This window comes from Camelus dromedarius, chromosome 17, assembly GCF_036321535.1.
Source record: "Camelus dromedarius isolate mCamDro1 chromosome 17, mCamDro1.pat, whole genome shotgun sequence".
NCBI classification, from domain to species: Eukaryota; Metazoa; Chordata; class Mammalia; order Artiodactyla; family Camelidae; genus Camelus; species Camelus dromedarius.
Window position 1 is genome coordinate 24248286 of NC_087452.1, and position 25817 is coordinate 24274102.

Below are 25817 nucleotides of genomic sequence, written 5' to 3' on the forward strand. Positions count from 1 at the left end.
TTTAAAGTAAAGTAGCAGGTTAGGGGGGTGGATACTGGTTTCTTCTAGCTCTGATCTTGGTCAAGATGTACCTTCCTTGTGGCTCTGATGAAGACTGCCTGACTCTCAAGAGAAACTGAGACAAAGAAGAGGACATAACATGACACCCCTGGAAATTTGCAAGGAAAAGCTAATAAAGATCAGAGAAACAATGAGACGAGATGGGTTCAGATCCCACCTCTTTCTCTTCCTGCACAATTTTGGCAAGTCTCATGACCTCTCTGAGCTGCCATTCCCCCAGTTGTAAAAAGAGAATCTAACACAGCACAATGCTGAAGACTAACGGTGATACGGCAAACGAACCATGAAAACAGAGCCTTGCATACGGTCAGAACTCAGCAAATGACGGGATTAGATGTTTTTATAGTTGACCCTTTTAAAGGCTAGTGCCACAGGCACTTGGTCAGCTCATGCTGGGAAGCTGAAAATACATTTAAGTATTCATATTTTCCTACCTCTTCCTCCCAGCTAAGATGCCTGAGGCTGCCAGAAATAATCACACTATTTGTGATCCTATGTTTATGCAACAGAAACGAAATGGAATTTTATGGTCCGCTGTGTTCAACACCGATGCCCACATCGGGATAATTCCATGCAGTGCTGTGTAACAAGAATTTATGCAATATCCAATCCAAAGATGCAGCTCCCAGGCCAGCAAACCTTTACCAAACTAACGGCTTAAAAAAGAAGCAAGCCAGCCTCACATCTGTAGACCTCATCTTATAGGCACTTAGCAGTAGCTATTTAATTGACCTGGAGACTAAATCTGATCTTATTCATTTATTAAATGAAACAGATTTTGGCAGGGGAAATACTTTTCAGAGAAAATATGTTTCAAATAGCAAACAAAAAAACACTGAAAACTGAATATACAAATGAAGACAAATTGTCATATTTAGGGTAAAATAAATGTCAGTTGATAAGAAAGGAAGGCGACAAAGAGCCCTGAACTATCTGAAGAGACATCTTAAAAAACGTTAGGTACAAGGGTCTTCCTTTGGCGCTAAGAAGAGGAACACCTTGTTGTTAACAAAGATGACAGTTAGTTATGACGTCCATCTAACAAGCCACAAGGACCAAACACTGGAAAGAGTTAACCGACCACTGCTCTTGAACAATCTCCTGGCATTATCTTGGTTTGGGTTTTTCTGGGGGGGGTGGATATTCTCTTTTATAAGCGACCACAAGTATACGGCGTTGACTCTGTTGCTAGTTTGGCTTTCCTCAAAAAATGTAATCAAGGTGGACCATACACTTAAATACCGTGCTCCCTGGGCTGAGGGACACAAGGATGCAGCACGGTCCGAGGTGGCGGGGAAGACAGCTGGAAGGAGGGGGAGGACTTGCACTTTGATTAATAACCCAGATGGGGCCAGGCGCATATGGTGCCTTTCCAGAAGATTCAATGGGTTGAGCTTAACCCTGGAGGTAGCATGGAGGTCAAAGTAGTCACAACTTAGCAAGAAATCTAATGGCTGTGGACATGTCATCCCCTCTCTGTATACAATGGAATGAAAAAGCAATTGGTCTACTCTGAACACATACTCCATCAAATATTGTCCAGCAGAATGCCAGAAAAATGGATGTCCACTCCTTTCGATGTTAAAACCATTAATGGCTTAAATAATTTGGGGTAAAAATATATTCATCCATTCAACAAATATTTACTGAGTTGGGGTACAGCATGGCGCGGGGCGGGCAGAGACAAGTTCTCTCCTGCAAAGAATTACATTATGGAGGCAGGACTAAGCAACCAAAAAGTCAACAAGACAAGTTGGACTCAGCCACAATAAGGAACTAACCTTTAAGAGAATACGCTCAGAGTGAGAAGAAACTCAACAAGGCAAGAAACCAGGAGCAGAGCCTTCCAGGAAGGGACAGGTCAGCATCCTGCAAATGTGAGCGGCGGGGAGGCAGCAGAGCCAGAGGAGGACGAGACAGGGCGACAGAGACCACGTCAGGCGGCCCAGCAGGAGCCAGACAGCAAGATCCACTGGTTACCCAAGGGCCCTGGGCCCTTTCTAAGCAACGAATGAAGACTGCCCTGCTTTCCTCTACAGGTCTCCTTTGCAGTGGTTTGACAGCACTCTTACCAGCATTACTGTTTAACTATTCATTTAATTCTGAAACACCCAGAGATGATGCCCAGCTCCACAAAAAAGGACCTCAGGCTACTGTCCATTCTGAGTTTTGAGGTCTTTTGTTTCTTAAACACTTCCTCTATTCCTGCTTATAATTTGCCTCTAACCACCAAATGAGTAATAATTGTTAGTAGTAAGTCAACAGTAAGAGGTTACTTGTAACGTTCAGCCCTATACCCCAAAGTGAACAGATGTGATCATCCTTGGGCTGCTGACTCTTTATGACCCTCCTGACAAGAGAGAGGGAGAGAGAGAAAGAGAGGCAGAGACAGAGAGACAGAGAGCCACAACGCTGATCTTCAGAAAAATCACCAATATGCTTCCAGATGAAATTTGTTGCGACTCATTCTCTGGTTTCCCAGGTCAAAATTTCTTTCAAACTCACCCTTGGAAATAAAAAGCTGCACAAAATATAGAAATTAATTTATAGAAATATAAATCTTCTCTGTTCAAATCCCTTCCTAAACACACACACACACACAGATACAGCCAAGATGGCTGTCACCATCACATTTCATATGTGCGGCTATATTTATAGACACAGTGTAGGTAGCTCTGTCTTTATCTCTATAAATACTTGCACTGGCAATTGTCAACCTGATCATGGAGAATTAAAAGCAATTTGTAGGCGTTAAAAAAAAAAACCATGTTCTCTGTTATTCTATCATTAAGTATGTCAATATCCAAGTACCCAGAGCAAGAAAGGGCATTATTAATAACTTTAATTAAAACCTGATAATTCATTACTGACAATTCCATGCCTTTTATTTAGTAAGAATTGGTATACACGAAACCTGTTTTCATATGATATGAACCGAAAGAAAATACAAGCCAGGAAGCTCGAATTGTACACATGAAAACTTTAATGCTGTTCAAGGTCAAAAGGATGTCACTTTACCAAGCACCCACCTATAGCTCTTTCTACTTCAAACACTGAAATCAAGGGCCAGAGCAGCAGTGGTGTCTGCACTGAGTCTGAGCCGAGATGCTCACATGGTGTCTGATAAACAACATGCACTTTGTTTCCAAATGCCTTTCTGTTCATCTCAGGTCACGAGAAATGAACAATTTAATTCATCACCTTTTGGGCAGCGACCCACAATGCAAAAGCCACATCCAGTGGGCAGTTTGGCTCAATTAATGGGCTTTTCGCAAAGGAAGCTCACAGTGAAAACCATATGGAACCAGAATGAGCCATTCATTTCACAATGAAATGTGGAGTTCTAGTCTAGGAAAGGAAGCTTAGGACTAAATACGGATCACTGGAAAACCATCGAATGAAAAAAGAGTATGGCTAAAGAAATCTTGTAAAGTCCATCTTGTAAAGCAATGTAAATTTTTAAAAACTTTCACATAATGCTTCAAAATAATCTAGAATTGTCTAGTATAAAAAAAAGCACCTCCGTTTTTGTTCCCAAAAAGAGAACAATGTCTAGGAAACAATTTAGCTCTGAAGTCTCACACTTGTTATTTTTTAAAACAATACTTTTTGCGTGTGGTAAATGGTATTTTTGCCTTGTTTCTGGTAATGCCTTAAATGTTACGTTAAGTAAGGAAAGCTTAGAGGTAGAACACTGGGTTTTGGTTATGACAGTCCAGGGTTTCTCAACAGCACCACTATTGGTATTTTTCACCATATGAACTCGGTGATAGGTGGGGAACTGTCCTGTGCACTGAAGGACACTTAGTAGCATCCTTGGCTTCTACCCACTAGAAGCCAGCAGCCACGTCCCTCCCTGTTGTGAGAACCACAAATGTCTCCAGGCATGGCCAGATGTCCCCAGGGGGTGGGGAAGAAACAAAAGTCACCTTTAGGTGAGAACACTCTACTGCTCCAATCACACTGCTTTATAGTGAAGTGACATTTTACTACATTTAAAGACTGTCACAATTACAGTTGATACCTTTATGAAAACCTATCAAGGTTGAAAAGAGGTAAGACATTTTAAACCCCCTTATCTCTAACATCTTTGTCATTTCAAAAATATCTCTAAAAATGTTTAAATAGAAGGAAAATCTAAAATGGAAAAAAAAAAATGAAACCACCAGCGTCTTGGTCATCTCAGACTTGTATCATCACAGAGGTATAAAAGCTTTCGTTTTATGGAGATGCCAAACAACATTCTATAATTTAGAAGCTCATAAACTTCAGCAACGTGTTCCAGAAAATATTGGTCCCGTTCATGAAAGATAAATAAATCCCCTTCTCCTGCAGGCTGACGATTGCTCTGATTTTTCTTTCAGTACGTTGATGGGATTTAATCTTCCCAACAGAAAGTATGGGATAAAAACTGGCTGGGGAGACAAAAAAAATCAACTCTAATTTGGAAAACGTGATTGGGTTACAGTCCACGTTTTCTTGAGATGGAAAATCGTCACACTGTGTGTGGTTGGCACACGCTGCCCGCAAGTTACCGCCACGTTTCCTGAGCTCTGATGGCGGGGCTGCCTTACTCAGGAGGGGGACCAGGCCTGCTGTGTTGTCGTATTTCCACGGTTTCTCAGGCACGTTCGCAGGGCAGAAGAAGGGAGAGAAAGCTATCGGGGGTAATTTAAGCAGCAGGGTGTGGGCAATCAGAAGGTGCCGAAAGCGCCATGCACCCTTGCTTTGCCCATCCCTGGACACATTAAGTGACTGTCTGTCACTCACTTAACCTCTCGGCTCATACTCATCACAGCAGGAGAACGATGGCTCATAATCCATCACCCAGCTATTTTATATTCTTCCACAACTGCACAGAACACTTTCCTTCCGAATCAGATGGGTGGCCGACAGAAAATACAAGTTACAGGCAGCTTCCTGAAGACCCCTTTCCCCCCAACCCGCCAGCCTCCCCCTCTCTGAGTACAAGTATACTTCACTCTGAGAAGGGAAAACGTCCAACTTCACCCAACAATTATGAAACCTTTACAGAGGAATCTGATCTCCAGTTTCTATTAAACGTGAAACTACCGCCGTTACAAGAGGAAGATAATCCGATTTATAAATCATAGAAGTGACACCACTTTAAAGGAGCCCTCCATTTCATAAAACAAGAAAATCCTACAGCGAGCTTTTAAACCTAACAGACAAGCCACACCGAATACAGCCCCAGGGTTATTTTGTCCCGGTCATGCTTAAAAGGCATCATTTTGCAGAGTCAGATGGTTAGCAGCAAACCACAGTGAGTTCCCAAATGAAATCATGCACTTCTCAGAACCCAGCCAGCACGGCCGCATAAATGGGACAGAGCGCTTCTGGCCCACGCTCGTGGCCAAGTTCATCCTGTTTCAACAGAACAGGATATAACCATTCTCAAAACAGCCAAGCGGGAGACCTGCCCGCCTGGCAAGGACAGCCTTCAATAGGCCTCCTCCCATATTGAGCTCACAAAAGCACACCAGTTAATGAAATTCCAAGGGACAGTTGAGAGTTCTGACTTGGAATGTGCAGGAAGTCTTGCAAAGATGACAGTAGGCATGGACCTGTCATCTGGATCCTAAAGATGTACCCGGAGACCAATCGCATCTCCAGTTAGACAGGCTTGTATTTCCTGGGGAAGCCCTTAGCATTTTGAGCAGAATACAGCTGGAGAAAAAAAAAATTCTTCATGCTTTGGAGGCTAATGTTCCTACCGATGGAAAAGATCAAATGAACAGAACAAAAAACTGAAAGAGAATTCTGAAACGGAATTTGGTTGCTTAACTGTGGAGCTTCCTGTTGTCAAAAATAGAATTCAGACACTTGAGAGTCATCTGCATGTACTGAGTTGCCCATCGTGAAGATGGCGAGTTATTTTCAAAAGAAAGACAAGATATGTCATGTCATCTTAAATATGCCATAATGGGTAAATAAGCAAACAAAAGAAAAACCGAACGTTTACAAATTTTGCTTTATTGTCTCAAACTTTGTTTTGATTTTCAACCTCCTAACACCATGAACATTGCTAGGATTTGCTGCAGGAAAAAGGATATGAGATGGGTCCTCTAAATAATCGTGCTCCACTCTGAACACCATAAAATGTACTAAGATTTTAAATGTGAAACATCATTACAAACTGGAATTGTAATGGCACCACCTGAAGGGGAGCCAAGGTGAGGCTACCGACCACTCAATTCACTTCCTCCAAATCTGTTTAACCATCCTTAAAATGGCCCTCCTTAACCCAGGAGACCAGCACTTCTCAAACACTCAAGTGTCTGAGGCTCTTGGAATGCAGGTTCGATTGTGATTCTGGGTGGGGTGAGAGGATCTGCAGTTACAACAAGCTTCTAGGTGATGCTGACAGCCCTGGTCCCAGGATCCAGCTGTGTGCAGCCAGAAGCTCAGTTCCTATGGAAACACTGGGGGCTCCCTCACCAGCAGCCTTCTCCTTAGAACAGTGATCCACTCAACCCAAGAGATGACTCATTCTTGACCCAATCCAGCCCTGTGAAGTCCGGAGTCCTCTCTGCTAGACCCTGGTGCAGGGTGGGCACACGATCCAACTTGGGCCAATGATTTTTAAGGGGAACCTGGACTTCCTGTGATGAAAAAGTTGCTTTCCCTTCTAGCTTAGCTCCTGTTGTGGCCTCTGCCAGGTAAGCCTGGGCTACAAGAGGCCAAAGAAGCCACCTGGGAGCCACAAGGTGACAAGGATGAGGGTGACAGGGCACACACAGAGGACAACAGAATGAATGCAGAAAAGAAGCCAAGCCATGATGAGGGGTCGGCAAGCGATTGGCCACAGGCCAAATCCAGACTGCCATCTGTTTTTGGAAATAAAGTTTTACTGGAGCAGAGCGATGTCCATTTGTCTACTGTTTATGGTTACTTTTGTGCCACGGTGACAAAGATGGGAAGTTGCAACAGAGGTCATATGGCTTTCAAAGCCTCAGATATTTACTATCTGGCCTTTTTCAGAATAACTTTGCTGACCCCTGGACTAGATCATTAAATCTCTGTCCCATATGCTTCATCCCATCCCTCATTTCACCATGGCAGCACTTCCAGCAGGAGTAATTACTTCTTGAATAGCTGTCTTCCCTGTTGGACAGTCAACTCCTTAACTACCTTGTTTACTACTATCTGCTACTACTTAGCACACAGTACCAGGCACACAGGAGATGCTCAATCAGTGCAAACTGTAATTAAGCTCATGCTTTTTAATCAAGATGCTTCCAAGTTTCCGTCCCTTCTCCTGGCTCTTCAATATAAGGCATTAAGGACAGACTAAAAACAACAGTTCTTAATATAACCTCCTATTAATAACAATAACCTGCTTTTCATCCTCCACAAATGCCACTTCCTTCCTCTGAGACCGCTCACAGGCAGGACAGGATACAGTTTCTAAATCTGGACCCACCGTACCCAGAAGCAGCACTACTCTGGGGCCTGGAAGTCCAGGTCAGAATTTGCATGACCGCCAGACCCTTGGCAGACAGCGGGACAGACAGCCTGCTTTCCAGCCAACTGGAGCTCACAGCAGAGACAACACACAATAGTGGGCAGCTTTTCGTGAGCCCAAGAGGAAATATAAATTCTGAATAAAGGAAGAAAAGGAAAAAGAAGTAGGAGATCCCAGGATGATAAAAACCCCAACTTCCTACAGCAAATGAGCTACTACAGGACATCTTAAAGAGACCTCTCAACATTATTATATTAATGGTCTTGGAGCAAAACAATCTGATGGAAATGGATGCTTACTAGTTATTTTCAAGATGAACAGTTTCCTTGGTAAAATTAGCAGTTGATACATTCCCTCTACTATATATTGTAGCACAACAGCACAATGATGGAAAAACCCCATGCACTGTGGAGGTGGAACGTGGCTGGAGTTTCCTGCTTCGGGATCTCAGTAAATCATCTGGCCTCAGGTTTCTAATCTGTCAAATAGACATAATGCTAATACTTCTTTTACACATTTGTGGGGTGAATGCTTATTCGAATGGTAACATGGTATTACTGTTGCTGTTTCATTTTTAAAGGGAAATTGGAGAAAATCATTCAAATAGATTACCTACCAACCTTTATCTTCCTAAAAATTTAACCACCTTTCTCTACACACTGTTGACACCAAACCCTTTTGTTTTCTATAAATTACCAAAAAGGAACCTCCTGCACCCTCATATTATTTACCTGTGCCTGCCAAGTTATTATGAGTAGTATATACTTGATCATTAACAATCTATGGCAGGCTATGTCTGAATATTCCTCCTCAAAGAAACATGAATAAGAAATAGTTTCAATATGAGGTCTCCCTTGGGGAACAGCCTGGCGACTTCACTCAGCAAGTAAAGAAATACACAGCAACAGCAAATATCATGTATCTCGAAGCCCACTCCTAGCGCTATTCTAAAGCCATCAGTTACTATTACACAGCTCGGGGTCACAACCTCCACACCTGCAAAACAAAGCTTAGTTTTGTGATGCTTGGGGGGGTGGGAGACATAAAGTGTTAAAAGGCTCACATTTATGGAAAAGACTGAGCTGATATGTCAGCATTAATTAACTGAATAAAGGTAACCAGTTCCTACTAAGTGCTAGGCACTGGCAGACAACAGGGTTCAAAGAGTTAAACTCCAGTGGAGGAGTATGACAGTGATGGCTGTTGGGGTCGTTTTTCTGAGGACAGTTAAAGGAAGTGGGGAAAAAGGCACAGAGCATGACAGAAGCACTGTCTCAGAGGGGCTTATCGGGAGGCCTCTCTGGAAAGGTGAAGTCTGAACACAGACCAGAATTGAGTGCAAGAGTAGTGCAAAGGAGCTGAACACCTAGGCCCACACAAAAATCTGCACACAGATGTTTATGGCAAGTTTATTTATAACTGTGAAAACTGAGAAGCAACAAAGATGCTCTTCAGTAGCAAACAGACAAACGTAAGAGTATAGTACATCCAGACAGTGGAATAGTACTCAGCACTAAAAAAGAAATAAGCTATCAAGCCATGAAAAGACATGGAGAAAAATTAAATGCATATGACTAAGTGAAGGAAGCCAACCTGAAAAGGCTACATACTGTACGATTCCAGTCCTGCAACATTCTGGAAAAGGTAAAACTATGGAGGCAGTAGAAAGATCACCGGTTGCAAAGGTTTAGGAGGGAGGGAGGGCTGAATAGATGGAGCAGAGAGGATTTTAGGGCAGTGAGACTACTCTGTAAGACACTATAATGGTGGACGTATCATAAATTTGTCCTAATCCACAGAATGTACAGCACCAATAGGGAACCCTGATGTAAACTCTGGACTCTGGGTGACAGTCATGTGTCAATGTAGGTTCATCACTTACAACAAATGAACCCTCTGGAGGGAAATGCTGACAAAGGGACAGCTTGTGCACCTGTGGGGACACTGGGAATTCTCTGTATCTCCCTCTCAATTTTGCTGCGAACCTAAAATCGCTTTAAAAAGAAGAAAACACAAAAAAATAATTTTAAAATACTCAGTAGACCCTCATCCACATACAAACTATGGCATTCACACACTCAGGAGGAACTTCCAAATGATACCAGACATTTCTGGACATGGCCTCCCAGAGGCACGCACTCAGCAATACTCTGGAAAGCACATCTGACAAAAGAGCAAGAGTCTGTTCTAGAACGGAGGCGTGGGGACAAGGCCAGGCACGCATCGTCTCCTCACTGAGGAACACCTCTCCTGATCTAAGGAACACCTCCCTCTCCCACAGGAGAACCCATCACATGTTGGACACGACTTCAGCAGCCGGAACACAGCCAAGTTTCACACTTACAACACCTCCAGGCATGGGCCAGAGTCAAGAGAATTTCCTAACTGGTGCCCCGGGATCCCAGGATCACTGAGCGGTGATTTTTTCTTCTTCCCATGGGTAACTAACTAAGAGGATCAACAGACAATGACTACGGGTGACTGCTCCTGGGGTGGGTCCCATCCTTGCCGAGCCCGGGTCCTCAGGACACAGCTAAAGAGAGACAGGTAACAGGAAGCATGGGTAACGACCTTTTCAACCAGTTTCTGAAGCCTTTCTCTTGTAAAAGTGCTGCTTTCTGACACGAGGGGGATAGGTCGTGTTCAAAGATAAACTGAGGCATACTAAAAATTTTAAGAGTTTATTTGAGCAAAGAAAGGTCAATTCGAATGGGGCAGCACCAAACAAGAACACTCACTGGCAGGAGCTGGGGTGAGACTTTTACACAGAAAAGGCAGAATCAAAGTAACTGATGACTGGCTGTAGCCTGAAGCCCAGTTGGACACATAGTTCTTAGGTGTCAATTTCATAACCTGGAGGCATTTACAAGTTTAGGTTTTGGTTTGTTACACAGGCTGCCAGGGCATTAGAACCACCTTAGTCTCATGACCTCCTTGTTTAATTAATTCGATAGCAGATTAGTGGGCAAGTAGGCCCATGGACAAATGAATCTGGGTGTGGGCTGGCTTTTTATCTGCTTTCCAATTGTTGCTGCTTAAAGGGAAAGTAGTATTTGACCACTCTCTAGGCATCTTGCTGTTTCTGTCTCATCCCTGACTTTGGAAAGGCCCCAGACGCTCTCCCACCCTACCATGCTTATCTGCATCTCCAACCCTCTGTGCAGCACCTGGAGTGAAGCAAGAGAAGGGATTATCTGCTGACCAGACTCCCTGTAAAAACATTCCCTTTGCAGCTCCAAAGCGGCGATTACCGAGGACAGCACTTGTCTGGTTCAGGCCTCTGACTTCAAAAAGCAGGGGATCAAAAGAATTACAGGCACCAATGCCCTGACCTCTGGGGAGCATTTCCGCCACTGGGAACCAAGTGAAAAACCAGTTCATGGACCACGGTGTGGGAGCAAACTGCAGAGACTTCCCCGTCCCATTCTCACAGCCCCCGAATTCTCCTCAAGAAGTCATTAACAGCATTTACAGATGGGATAAAAGGATATTTAGAGAAGCAAGCCTTCCCCAGGAAATGAGGCAGCCTTTTCGACTCACAGTGTAAAAAGAAATCAATGAGGATCCGTTGGCTCACGATGTAAAATGTATGTTAGACAAAAAGGAAGGAGAGGTAGAGAGAGATGGTTTAAATCACCGCCATATTCAGTGGATGGCAGGGCATTTCCCGCCCCCGCCCTCCAATCCATTCATGGTGACTCATTCAAACACAGTCTTTTCAAAACCTTAAAGGGGTAGAGGGAGCTATTCCAGGCACCTTCCTTGCCCATGTGATTTGTGGGCTCACAGCTAAAATAAAGAGGCAACATTTATGGATTTTACTAAATACGTACTATTTTCTACCCCTACTACTATTGGTACGGGGGACGTTTGTGCTCAATTTTTACGTGAAGCTCAGAAAAGATTCTTTGGTGGTGTTCCTCTAGTTGGTGCATCGCACAACCAAAAAAAATGGTGGAGATGCACGTCACATCCAAGCCGGTGGTTCTCCTGGATTACCATGGTGCATCGCAGGGTAATTAAAAATAAATAAATAAAAATACCTATCTCTGGTTAACAACTGCATCTTCCCCTCATTTATAATGTGACGTGTCCAAGTATATGAGTCCTTCTGATATCAGAACAACTGATTGTTTCTTTCTGAGTTAATCTCCCAAGAATGCACTACTGTCATGTTGAATCTGCTCACAAACCTACCACCACATCCTGAAGCCATCATTCTATCCTGGACTCGACGCAAGGACTTTTTGATTAACATCTTTCTTGAACCACCTCTACATCACACCCACCTCTACCCCACCTCTTCCCTGCTTCTCATTCGCTACTGGCCAAGCTGAGGGGGACAAAACACAAGACTTCTGGAAACTGCTTCCTACCTCAAATTTTTACTTCACTGATCTCTAATCTGCCTGATGTCTTTGTGGCAGGGTGCAGCTGTCTCTTTGATCAATACCTCTTTGGGTTCCAGACTTCAATCAGAAAAGCAACCTTAATTAAATGTCCCTTTATTAGCAAGACACGTAACCAAGATTTAAAGAGTTGTTTCTGGAGCTCTCGGGAGCCCCCTCGTACTGACACATGGAAAGAAAGTCTGCGTGAGAGAGGTATGGCATACCCAGCTCACACCAAGGCAGGGCGTCACGTTCGCAAGACGCAGAGAACCTGCAAGACGATGAGTTAGACGCAGAGCAGCCGCCAGGCAACGTGGCATGTTCATCGCTGAAACACTCCATTTCATTCCAAGGTACCAAAACGATAATAGACTTTATTCTAATTGGATTGTCTGCAATGAGCCAATTTAAGTGCTAAATGCTGCGAATTATTCAGCCTGACATAGCAATGCACTGATGTGAGCCGCTGCAGGGCAGGAGGTTTGTGCAAAGTGTGAGTTCCCGAAGCATAATGAGGAGCCAAGCGCATCTCACTTGGCAGACCTCCACCGCACGGGCTCACATGGTCTCCACAGCTGCAGGGGACCCAGAGAGCACTGGCTGCCACCTTGACCCAAGACGCATCTGCCATCAGCCAGTACAGCGGACTCCGTAGCATTCCAGGCCCCACATATCCCTGGGGCGAAGACAGGGAAAGCTTAAAAGGAGAACAAATGGCTCAGAACACAAGGAAAAATTATCCAAAAGAACATCCTTCATCATCGGTCATTTAAACTGTTTTTTTTTTTAATTGAAATATAGTCAGTTTACAATGCTGTGTCAATCTCTGGTGTACAGCACAATGCTTCAGTCCTACATACGCATACATATATTCATTTTCATATTCTTTTTCATTATAGGTCTCCACAAGATACTGACTATCGTTCCCTGTGCTATACAGTAGAAACTTGTTGTTGGTCTATTTTATATACAGTAGTGAGTACTTGCAAATCTTGAATGCCTGATCAGAATTTTAAAAATTCTTAGCTTTCAGTTTTTTTAATTTCAGAATGTTTAAACTAATAAAGGCACTGTCTAGAGTTTTACAAATACTGATTAATAGCTTAAGATGTGGAATGGAAATGGACTGAACATACTTCAAGGCAAGTTCCTTAATATCCCTCTACCCTGGTTTCTTCTTTCTTAAAATGGGCATGATGACAATGCCTACATAGCCCATGACTATTATGAAAAATTAAATATATATACATATATATGTATATATATGGATTTGGAACATGTTTGGAGCCCAATACAAGTTAGTGATTAAAAATATATAATGATTAACATGTACAGAAACACACAGTAACAATAATGTATACTTAGAGGTTTTCTCCCAAAATAGATTTGAAGAGAAACAACTCTGAACTCCATCTGGAACCTAAATGATCACTGCTTCACACTGGAGAACACGTAAGAAGGTGCCTGATTTGAAAAGGAGGCTTATTCCCAGCACAGCTCTATTACAGCCCCACCTTTAAGATGCATTGGTTAAAAGCATGGGGGGGGGGGGGGGGGTTCAAAATACATGGTCTCCTGGGTGCCATTTAGTACTGAAATTAGGATTTTGAAAATTCATTTATAACTATGATAATCTTGTTACTAAAATAATTTTCAACACTGCCCTACTTCTGAATCAAACTGTACTTTCAATAAATACCATGGCTCTCCATACACAGCCAAAAGTAAGCCGAGGACACTGTGAAACACTCGATTTACAAATGCCAACAAAGAAAAATACAGAGCCAACTTTTCATGGCTCAAGAGGAGACTGTTTCTTCAGCTTCCCGACTAAAGGCTAAATTAAAATTTCTTTCATGTCATGTGTAACAGACTCCTTGTGGGCTGAGGGGAGAAAGTGCCGTAACACTGACGTCTGCCTTACCGGTGCTTGCTACGTTTTCTATTCATAAAAATTAACAACAGTTGAATAGTTCACTCGATGATTTTTTTCCCTCAGATGTGCTAAGTCGCACAGGCCCAGACACATTAATTCAGGAACGAGCTGCCATGATTCGTGCGGTTCAGTCAGGAGTCATAAACGCAACCATAGCCGTCTTAAATTCAGAGTCACCACCTGGGGTTTCCTCTATTATTCAGGTTCAGGTATTTGACTTCAAATCAAGTGATAAAATGATGCTTGGTAAACTCGAATAACAACCCCTAAGACGCAGGGCCCTTGTCAAAAAATTAATTTCCGTTTCCACAGACTATCTGAAAAACCACCAGACACAAACACCTCCTGACTTTGTCCAGGTTTATGTGCGGAGTGGTGTGGTTTCTATAAAGCCGCCCTCAGCAAAGATTCAAACTAGAGCTTCTGAAGCAGGAGTCACAAATTTTATTGAGCTGATCTCTAAAAACAGGCCAAGGAATAATAAGATGACAACAAGTTAAGATACATTCCGCATCTCTATTTACAGAACAACAACGCCTTCCTGCAAGCTGAAGCAGTCTCCTGCTAAAAACGGTAAAGGAACATGACTACTTCCACATTCATCAGGATTTCAGCTCGACTCCCCCGCTGCCACCCTTAAAAGCCGACAGGATGAAGTGAGACATGTCCTCACATATTCAGCAAACACAGAACAGGAGAAGTGGTGAGAAAGATTGTCTTGCTTCCTTCCGAACATGCCAGAAGGGCAGGAAATGCAGAATTACTGATAGAGCCATGTATCTTAAGACGATTTTTTAAATTTTGTCCACTAAAAAAAATTATTTGGTAAGTAATAAATACAGCAATGTCTGTTGAAACAAAGTACATCTCTTATAAAGTTTATCTCCTTCCCTGCCCATTCCTTCCTCATCTTCAGAGCAGAGGTAACAATTTTATTAGGTTTATGTATATTCTTCCAGTTCTTTCTAGAACTTACTTAAATACTGAGGTATTCGCACCTTGTCTTGGAGATCAATCTTTTACTTACTTGGTAATAAGCTAGGAAGAAGACTGAGCTAATGAAGCCAGGCAGACAGTTCATCTTAAAAGGAAAAACTAACGCCATTTCAGTACAACATCTTTATTTATAAAGACAAAGATCTTTCTGAATCAGGAAGAACACTTTCAGATGCTTAAACTCGAAACAGGAAAACAAGGGGATGGGCAAATATCCCGCTCCTATCCTGCGGTCTTCGGAGCATGAAAGGTACATCCATGGTGATGACGACCAGATTGTGGCAAGGATCTGCCAGACAGAGTTGAGAGTCCCCAGCACATTTCTAGAAAAAGTGAGCAGGAAGCAGAAACCTAAAATTCCCAGATGGCACTGATTTTAACTGGGTCTTAAAGTAAAAGACCCATCTCCAAGAATGTCAATGGACTTTCTATCTGACGCCAACACGGAACCACAGAGAAATGATATGTCAAGTACGATGAACTTCTTCCAACACAGGAAAAGTGGGTCAAAGTGTAGAGACCAGTGGAATCTTTACTTGACCTTCGTCTGATTTCTGATCACAGCGTCAATGCCAGGACCATCCCCTGAAGTCCTATTCCACTGAAGATGGGAACTGAAATGTCTCAGATGAGAAGCATGACCCTACGTTCCCAATCAGATAGGGAATAAACCAGAGCCCCGGAGATCCCACTGTGAAATACACTCAATTAGGCTGAAAGGGGGGTGGGGGTGGGGTGGAGGGGAGCTTTCTTTTTGTTATAGCACAGACACACAAAAAAAACTTTAGCAGAGTTGTACTAATCTCCGAGAGCTGAACTCTCCTCTAAGACCATGCCTCTCAGTTTACAGGGTTTTGAAAAGCCAGACATTCCCACTGGTGAGAAGAAAGCATTCAAAAGAACTGAAAGCTGGGAGTATTCCCTCAGAGGTTAGTAACACAATGGAGGATACTCATTTGAGCTTGAATGAACAGGACAACAAGGATCCAGCCAAGGTGCCGACTTACTGAGGAACATGCTATATATAAACAGGAAAAAAAAAAAAAGGCCCAGCTATCCCTGGGTATTCCTTCTTCAAGATCACAAAAGCAAGATTCTAAAAAGACAAAGGAAGAGAGACATTCAAAGAAATACAAACCCCAGAAAACTCCTAGCAACATTTAAAGACACATATTCAGAGGGGCTACCCCCTCACACAGTGTTACCTGTATGAACTGGGAAAAGGGGCCGCTCGCTCAGGAATGCAGCCACCATTTGCCCTTGGCCAGTGCCCTCGCACAGTGAACAACCTGCCCAGCTGTCCACTGCAGCCCTTCCTTCACAGGTAAAATTTCATGAGAAAAATCAGTCCAGAGAAAAGAAATTAGAAGAGAATTATTTTTAAATGGTGAAAAAATATAACTTCATATCTAAAGCTCAAGCTCTGTCTTGCTTCAAATCCATGCAGTCTGTTTCCTCCCAGTAACCCAATATACCCTTATCAAACCATTCTTGAAATAATTCTAGGCTATGCATAATTTAATGCTTTAGAAGAAACCCCTAACTGCATAGAGAATAAAGAAATGCCAACCTCCCAAACCCAGCTCCCAACTGACAAGAATAAGGGGAATTAAATATCAAAACTATGCAGATTATTCAAGTATATCAAACAAAAAGGCAAAAGATCAAAAAAACAACCATGAAAGTTTTGGAAAAGATTGCCAGTCTTCTGTGCTCAAGAATCAATCATAATGACAAATTCCGATGGATTTTTTTCCTTGCTGCTTTTTCTTTTTGGTACATTAAAGGGTAATTGAGTCACGCTTAAGTGAAGTTTTGCAGTTTGAGTTCAGTAAGCAAAGCCTAATTCTAAATGACGCTGAGACACTATGGAATGCAAATCCATAAATAACTTTTACATTTAAAAGGGAACCAAGAAAACACAATCTCCGTTACATGAATTCCTGTTTTTTCAGGGGAATATTTCTGCCCCTAATGAGCACAAGTGTTAGTTACTGTTTGGGTTTGGTTTTAGCAGTGCTAAAGGGTCACAGCTACATTTAAAACAGAATTATTTATCAAGAAGGAGTATCTTTAATGCTGACTCTATATTGCTGCATCTTTTCTGGAGGTATCAAAGAATATTCTTAGAAGTAAATCCTGTCAGGTTCCAACAATACTCCAAAACACAGTGAGCAGGAAGATGAAATCCTGACTACCTGCACTTTACCCCACTCACAAAAAGAAAAGACTTGATTATGTTGGGGGGACGTCAAAAAATGCACACGGGCAATTTAAACAGAGGAAAGTGAGGGCGTAAATCATCCTGGTGAAAAATGCACCCGATTCACCAGCAGAGAAAGAAACGCAAATAGAAACAACTTACACTTCAGAGCTATTAAAATACAATGAAATTGTAAAACTCAATTTTGGTGGAGCTCTAGATAAACAGGTACACGCTGCCTTGCAATGAGACCAACTTCAGTCTTTCTAAATGATGTAGCAGCCTTTAATAAGAGATGTTCAAAAGCAGTAATTCCAAAGAAATAACTCAAGGAAGAAAAAAATTAATTTATACAAAGAAATGTTATATTTCATTATAAAGTAATGAAATTGAAAACAACCTAATACTGCAAAATAGGGGAACGATTATACAAACCGTGACAAAGGAACACTGTGTATAATGATATTTAAGCTAATCGTAAGCATACACAACCCTATTAAAAACAAACCTATAGACAGTGTTAACAGAGACATATATTTAAGTAAATTTATTCAATCAACAAGGAAAATGCAATTAAATATATACATTTATAGTAGAATCAAAAATAGGGTCAAATGAACACATTGATCCAAATGTTTGGTGGGAATGAGACACAAAGCTAAAGTCATGGAATTAGCATTTAATGTGCATATATTTTTATTCCTCTGCCACAAATATGAATTGTGCTTCTGTGTCTCAAGTGCTAAGCTAGATGCTTGGGAAATAGCAGAGGGAAAACAAGAACTCATAGGGTTTCAAAAGCCTCTGCCCCCACCCTTTTGTCTTTAAACAGAAAATGTATTAAATATTGTAGACCGAAAGAGATAGCATTTCAGAGAGGGAAGCAGAGGTTGCTGTGGTGGGCGCAAAGAGACCTAACCTCGCGTGAGGATCAGGGAGGGCTTTCCTGAAGATGCTGTGAGAAACTGGAAGAGGAGACATCATCCAGGTGGCAGAGGCCAGCAGTAAGAGCAGAAGGTACAGCGGGTGCTGGACCTGAGAAGGCACTGGAAGAATAAGGAAGTAGCCTTCTGTGGCTGGAACGCAGAGCACAGGGGCTGACCAGACTCAAGGATTAAACCACGGAGGGGGCGGGAGGGTGTCTTGGAGACCCAGCAAAGATTCAGGCCTTTCTCTGGAAAGCCAAGGGCAGCCCCTGGGGCTTTTAAGCAAAACAAAATCTGGCAGGGCTTTCTCCAATTTATGTGGCTGCACGGCAGGGAGGCGGGTGCTTACATGGGGAAGGCAGGAAGGTAACAGCTGCACAGGAGTAGCAAGACTTCAGGCTGTTAAGGCAAAAGGAAACACTAGGATTAATTTCAGGTGGTATCTCACAGTCAGAGTCTGCTCCAAGTGCTGCCAAGAGTGACTTCTTGCTAAGCTTTTCTCTTTTTCCTATATGAAAGCGCAGGTTACAGACCACCAAGGGGTCCTTCCCTGCGGGAATGGGGAAGGAGAATGCGATGCATGGATGCATGGAATACTGCACAGCAATCAGACGCAATGAACAAGTAAAATGTACATAAAACAATGTAGATATATTTCCAAAGACAGTATTGATTAAAATTGCAGGACAAAAGACTCTGTTTTCTAACACAAGAACATTCAGGTGAAGTAAAAACATTACTAGTGAGGATCGCTAGGGAAGAAAGAATGGAATCAGGGTGAAGGAGGAAAATAATGAAGTAATACGAGAAAACAATCGGTGGGGGGCCCCTTCTTAGACCAAGGATGACAATGCACCATGAAGTGTAAGATACCTTCTGAATCATATGCCCAAATTTTTTAAACTAACCTTCTAAATTATTTTGAAAGAAACTGTAATTTTATCAAATTCATATACAAATATCATGGCGGCAATGTTAGCAATTACATTTTCCTAATAAATCTCCTCAATTCTAGCTGTTTTTTAATGACTCTGCCACTTTTTGCATTTAAACTGCACAGTCCTGAAAATATAAAAACCTGAGTTGACAGAGATTCATATTAGCTAGCTGGAAAGGGTACAGTTAGCCGGAGAGAACGGCTCCTTTATGGTCCAAGAAACACTTACGAAACTTGTATCATTTGCTTGACCTCTTATAACAGGAAATCCGAAATTCTTGGTAACTGATCTCCAATTTTTCACTGAGCATGTGAGCTCCAACACACTCAAAACATTATCACAAAATTGGCCAAGGAATGAAGCCAAGAGAATACCCTTGCTATTAAAAGTACCTGGTTATCAAAAGAGGTGGGAAACCCTATTTCATTTCTACTCTTTGAGGCCTTTTTGGATTTTCTGAGAAAAGATGGCAGTGTTTACTGAAAAGGCAAGTCAAAAAAAGGAACATCAGGAAGTTTCTCCTCGGATAGGCGGGGCAATGTTTCAAGCCCTCTGCCACATCCGCTTTCACATAATGGCCAACACTCAGGGACTTGAGGTCCTTGTGTGTAAGCATCAGTCCCTGAAATGATTTAAGCCTGCAATCACGGCAACGTAATTAATGCTCTTTCTTTTAATGTCAGTATTACTCATTTTTATGTAGATTGGTGGTAACTTCTGCCACACCAAAAGATTCTCATTATGTCTGCTTAAGCACATAAAATCAAATTAATTCATGTTTGCTTTCTTCCTATCTGCCCTTAATTCCTGCAGAGAAGGAGCACAGAAGCAGAAGGTTCCAGGGTTTATTACTGTGCTGAGTCACTAAATTACACAGGATTGAACTGTTGATCCTAAATTACTCACAATTCTAACCATGTCCTCCAAAGTTTATGTGCAGAATTGGGGCCAAATGCAGCCAGTGACCTCTCAACCTAGATATCATAACTAGATTTCCATTTCTAAGATACTGATTTTAAATGTTGATTCAAATCTGTCCCTGCCCAAAACTTACAAAGGAAACAAGTTCTTCAGCTTTACTACAGATGAGAAAGAAGTTCTACTAACAGTCTGATTTCAGATAAAAATCAGAGTAACTCAGCATTTTCCTGGGCACAGAGTGATCATCCGTGTCCTCTTAATTACGGCACTCTGCTTATGATTCTACCTGGTGTGGGAGTAACCTTCCAAGCCGGAAATATAAATGCCTAGAATAATGAATTCTTTTGCACCTTCCTTCAGCACAGAGTTTTGTCTCACAGAAGGATCTTCAATAAAGTTACTCTCATTCAAAGGTGACATGCAGATTTCAATTTGGCATGAGTGATGGAGACAGTGTGCAAAGCTGTGCTTCAAAGAATCAGGAGGGCACATGTGGGCTTGCTGCAAAGACTGATCGATTAGCGATGTCTTCCATGAGCATGAAGAGAGATGAAGTGAAGCATCTGTAGATCTACAATTAAGGCTTACAAATTGTGGGGGTTAAAATGAGTCTTTTGATTTGAGAGTCACTCTTGAGCTTTTCTTAGCAACAATACAAACCAGGAATATTCCACAATGAATACTTATTATGTAACACCATTAATGTGAAAGAAAAATAGAGGGAAATGGAAGAAGGGAGCACACTGTGACAAAAAATGCTACACCCAAAAAAAACTGCTCAAGAAAATGCTTTATAATTTCAAAGTTTGTGGGTTTTAAGTTGTCTAACTAGGAAGTCCAATAACTTCACTTACCAGGTGAATTAATTCTGTTTCCTATTAAGGGAGAAAAATAGAGCTCTTTCCCAAAGGGATAGCTGAACACTTATCTTAATATTTTAGCCAAAAGCAACAGGAGCTTTAAAAACCTAATTCAAATAGGTAGAATTTCTGTAATGTGACTACAATCTGATCATTTTAAAATCTCAAGTATTAAAATGTTTTCTTCAAACATGACTTGACTTTCTCCATGACCTGACTTTCTCCATTACAAAAAAGAATCCTTTCTAACTTTCATGATGACACATGCAACTTTGGAGCTAAATGAAAACCTAATAAATAAAACTAAGTACATTCATGGCTCTCTAAAATTAACCACACTAATGAAAAAAATTAATATTCACATAACTCTTTCTGAAGAGCACATTTTCTCTAAAACACAAAGGACCTTCTTCCTGGAGACACACTGCATGTGAAGTGAGTATTAAAATATTAAATATGCTTCACTTCTTTACAAGTATTTGGAAAGTCAAATGGACATGAAGAAGAGTAAAGAACCTTCGGCTCTTCCTTTAATTTTTACTGACTGCAGGAAGTTCTCCATTATTATCTGTTTATACCACAGCAAGACAAAAAAATCAATGAAAATTAGGCAAATATCTGAGCCTGCTTGCTTTGATTTCAGAAAACTCTTTCTTGAATGTGTCAATCCTTCATGCAGATAGAAGCCAAAACTCTGAAAAGATTCTGAGAAATGCATTTAAGACACTTTTGAGTCCTGGGGATTTGTGTTAAGTGTGTAACAAAGAAATGGACGAACTAGTAAACTCTGCCAAGTAGCTGTTATTTAAAGAACTACCTCCACCCTGAGAAGATAAAAGTTCAATCCAGGAAATGAAGTTTGGAAAGCAGACAAAGAATCCTGAGGACTGAATACACCATGTCAAAAGACGGAAGGGGAAGTGCTCCTAAAAGAATTACCCAGACACCAGACAAGGTCTTAGACAGCAGATTCTAATGTGACTCCTGGAAAGTGCATGCATTTCAAGGAGGGGAAATGAATCCTGGAGTCCTGGGGTCACCAGGTACTGGCTGCATGATGACAGGCAAGCCCTCTCCACCTCTCTAAACTCAGTTTACCCAACTCGAGTATACGTGCCCAGCCTAGCTCTCATGGAATAACATACATGTGAATGTAATACACTCTGCATGGGTCATCACAGTCAGACTGCCAACATCATCATCCAATTATTACATCTGATTTTCAATTATGTATAGTGCAGCTACCTTTTGAGCAGGGAGGAAACTTCTCCTTAAAAAAAAAAAGCAGCTCCTTTGAGGTCTTCCTTGTGCTGATAAAAGCCCTTCCTTCATCAAAGTGCAGGAAGAGGCAGACAGCAGGAACCAAATGTTCAATTTTCTACCCATTTACGACTTTGCTCTTGAGCATCAAAAAGAAAGTCCTTCTGATTAAAATCAAAGACCACCTTATACTTTGGTAATATTTAACAATTTACTTTCCTGGGATGAAAACCAAATGTAAAATTACTAGGTTGATTTTTGTCAACTGGAAGTATATATACAAAATGCCTATACACACACACACACACACACACACTTATTTAAATGACAACTATGCTCATATATACGCCTTTCCTGGCTTTTATAGACTAGATTTACACCTTTGTAAGCCACCTAGGATAGGGGATGGCTTTTTTAAAAGACTACATTAAATTCTGAGTAACAATTTAAATGCAATGAAAAATCCAGCTGTATGCTTGGGGATTATGTAAGAGGTAGAAAGCTGACCACAAAACTAGGTAGATATGAGCCGGAGGCCTGTGGGCATCTGACAGGAAGGTTGTAAATCCTCTAAAAGAGGCACTCTATAGTCATGCAGCAAACAGTAAAACACTGTATCACAGTAGCCCTCCAAGGACCCTGGGAGGCTGGCTGTGCACTGCCCACATCTGCTTGGGCCTGTAGGGAGACGCTTAGTCAAATGACATTAAAAAACCCAGAAGCGGAAACCACTGGCCCCGCTTGAGAGGCAGAAAACAGAGGGTGTTTGCACTTCTTTCTCTTGGCACAGAATTTTTCCTTTTCCTGAGACTTTCACAGTCGCTTGAGTCCTGAGAAAAAAAAAGCCAGCTCCTTCTGGATGGAGACTGAGAATCACAGCAGGGCCCAGTTTCAAGTGGTGGATCCTGACAAGTCTGGGGCGGATGAAGGACCCCGCAGCTGCACCTGGGTGTTGGAAACAAGGAAGCACAGGACGAGGTTGTGCCAGGGCGGAGGCACAGAGCAGCCCAGGCTGGATCCGTCCCAGCTCTGGAAAAAAAATACCCAAAGCTCATCAGATTCCCTCAGCCCCAGCAGGAGAAACTGAACACCCAGATGTGAAAAAGACTATTTACAGAAGCATCGCTGGCAGCCAATACCTGAAAGACATCCATCTTTCTGGCTGACAAGTGTAAGTCAGTCCAGAAATGTGAGACGAGGGAACAGATACATATAAAAAGGAAAGGGGTGGGGAAAGCCTTCAGGTTTTAATGGCATGCTTCCTGTTAATAAAATACAAAAATAATTGAGTAAGTGCAGACTGTCCTATGACCCAACTGGAAAACCCTGGACTTCATTTGTTTAAACCAGAGAATATTCATTTGTGTATTTCAGTGTGGCTTGGTGATACGCGTTCACAAAAAAACAACAAAACAACAAAAAAACACGTCTCTCTGACCTGTAATTCTTGTTCACCAGGCTTCTGTGAGGAGCCCACATTCACGAGGCTACAGTAGCGCCTTTTGAGAAGACCACTGCAGCAGCAAATGCAAAGGAGTGCAGTGGGGAGGGTCAAAGGAGAGAAAAATTATACTCGGAAGGGCTAGGAAAGGCATCAGGAAACAGGTAGCTTCAGGGACTGCTGAGGAAGTGCACGTTCACGGCTGAGGGCAGGATGCAGGGAAAAGACAGTGCAGGGAGGAGCAGGGAGGTGGGCGTGGCACGGTGTGCAGGATCTGACAGCAGCCAGAGTGCATGGTACACAGGAAACGCTGGAGGGGCATGAAACTGTAAGATGCTCGGCAGGTCTTGTGTGCATATATGCTGTTGATACACACATTTAACCCCAAGGACACGGCCAAAAACAGCAGCTCTTGCTGGTGGGAAAGGAGAATTGAGCTCAGGGCCAACCCTGCTAGTGACTGAGGCCGTAGGTCCTTTACTGCATCCACAGCTAAGAGTACCAGCACCACCAGAAGTAGGATTTATGTCTACTTTGTTCACTGAAGTATCCCAGGTACAAAGAACAATGCCAGGGACCTATTAAATTCTCAAAGAAAAAAAAAAATTACTAGCTGATGAGGAAGATAATGCCACTGGGAGAAAAGGGTTAAGGGAAGAAAGCTAATGATGACTGAGCACTCACTATGTGTGAAGGCACTGCTCACATTTTTACACTTATTAACTATCGTGGTCCTTGCAAATTTATGAAGTTGATTGCCTGCACATTTTACAACTCCCATCTTAATCTCCCAGAAGTCAGGACAGATTCTACAATTGATATCTTTAACAATATGTCACAGTTAAATTAGTGGTGAGATTTCTTCCTCCGTGGTACATAAGAGAGTGGTTAAGTTTTACAAACAACGAGGAAATGAAAGGATAATAATGCATCATCAATTTGATGAAATAAGAGTATTAGGAAATCTCAAGGTACAGGCGATGGAAATTAAAGCTCCATGAATTTGAGGTTCCCCCCCAGGCCCCGATGCTGTTTCCAAGCACATGCTCCTAGCCTTGATGCTTCTCAGACGTGCCGTATTAACAATCACACGACACGGAAGAGTGTGAAAGGGCATGGATGTACGTAGGTGTAGGACTGAGGCACTGTGCAGTACACTGGAAACTGACACAACATTGTAATCTGACTATACTTCAACTAAAAAAAACCCTAAAATACAAAACAAAACAAACAAAAAACAATCATACTACAGAAAGTTGCTCTGTGTATGTTCTCCCACCTAATCTTTTCCGCCAAGCAGGTACCACCCTGAGAGCCATGCCATCCCTCTCAGTCCCAGACAGCACTTGAGACAGAATGGGGAGGCACTCTCTAGACTTCAGAGCAAGCTAACTGGTCTACATGTGGTAAATCCCACAGTGGGAGAGATGGGGACAATCCACACTGGGTGATAACCAACCAACCAGTGTACACTTAACCTTTCCAGTCTCTCCAAACCAAGCTGGCAGGAGAATACAGCACCTTCTCAACTAATTTGTTTTTTATTGCCGTGTTTCATTATGAGATAAAAATCTCCATGAGGGGGATGGGGCAAAAAACAGGCAATTGTAACTATGAGGAAATAATATTTTAAAATGTCACTTTTCTTAAATAGGTTCTGTTGCTTTTTTAATGATGCAAATATCTGACAATGATAGCAATGTCAAAATAAACAAATAAATAAAACAGAGAGAAAGGCATTCTGTACAAAGTGGATCCTGAACTTGTCTGAGAAAGGGTGGTTCAGACCCCAGGAGCAGGTGGTTATCCTGGGAGAGCAGTTGGCAAACTGATTTATCTCAGAGGCAGTGTGAAAAGGCTCTAAGCTTCCTGGATTGAAGATTCTGGGATGCTATGAACATTTATTCCAGTTTCAATGGACAGTGTAGAAGGAAACTGCTTCTCTGTGGGTTGAGGGGTCTCCAGTTGAAATTGGGGAGCATATAAATTGTGCACCCACCATGCATATTTACTTGCTGATTTATAACTCCCAAGGGAGCTCAAACACTACATTCTAAGCTTTTATCTCATTTCCAATTCTACCTGATCTCAATGTATATCACCCAGAGGGAACAACTGATTAACACTTTCCTAGCATCAGGCTTCAACAGAAACACCCACTGATTAACAGCAGACAACCATCCAATAACACTCTGCCCAACTCAAAAATGGAGGCAGCTCTCTGCTTACCAAACCAACCTTCATGTTCATTATCCTATAAAAACACACTGGAAAAAACCACCCTGTGTGATTTCATCTGTATCAAAAAATGCAAACATGCACCAGCATGGTAGTAAAATGTAACTGAAAAGAAAACCCCACAATACGTAACAGATACACGTAATGGTTTCTGAGTTTAA

General features: G+C 42.1%; 1 protein-coding gene across 4 annotated transcripts in view; it reads right to left on the reverse strand.

Moving 5' to 3' along the window:
* PTPRG (protein tyrosine phosphatase receptor type G) overlaps positions 1 to 25817 on the reverse strand; it is a 666481-nt gene that overhangs the window by 342840 nt on the left and 297824 nt on the right. Inside the window, exon 1 of one of the 4 annotated variants that reach the window (XM_031470666.2) lies at positions 17992 to 18557. The exons of the other annotated variants lie outside the window; for them this stretch is intronic. The gene's annotated coding sequence lies outside the window, so the exon portion shown is untranslated. Of the gene's footprint in view, positions 1 to 17991; positions 18558 to 25817 lie in introns of those variants that run through there. 4 annotated transcript variants of the gene reach the window in all.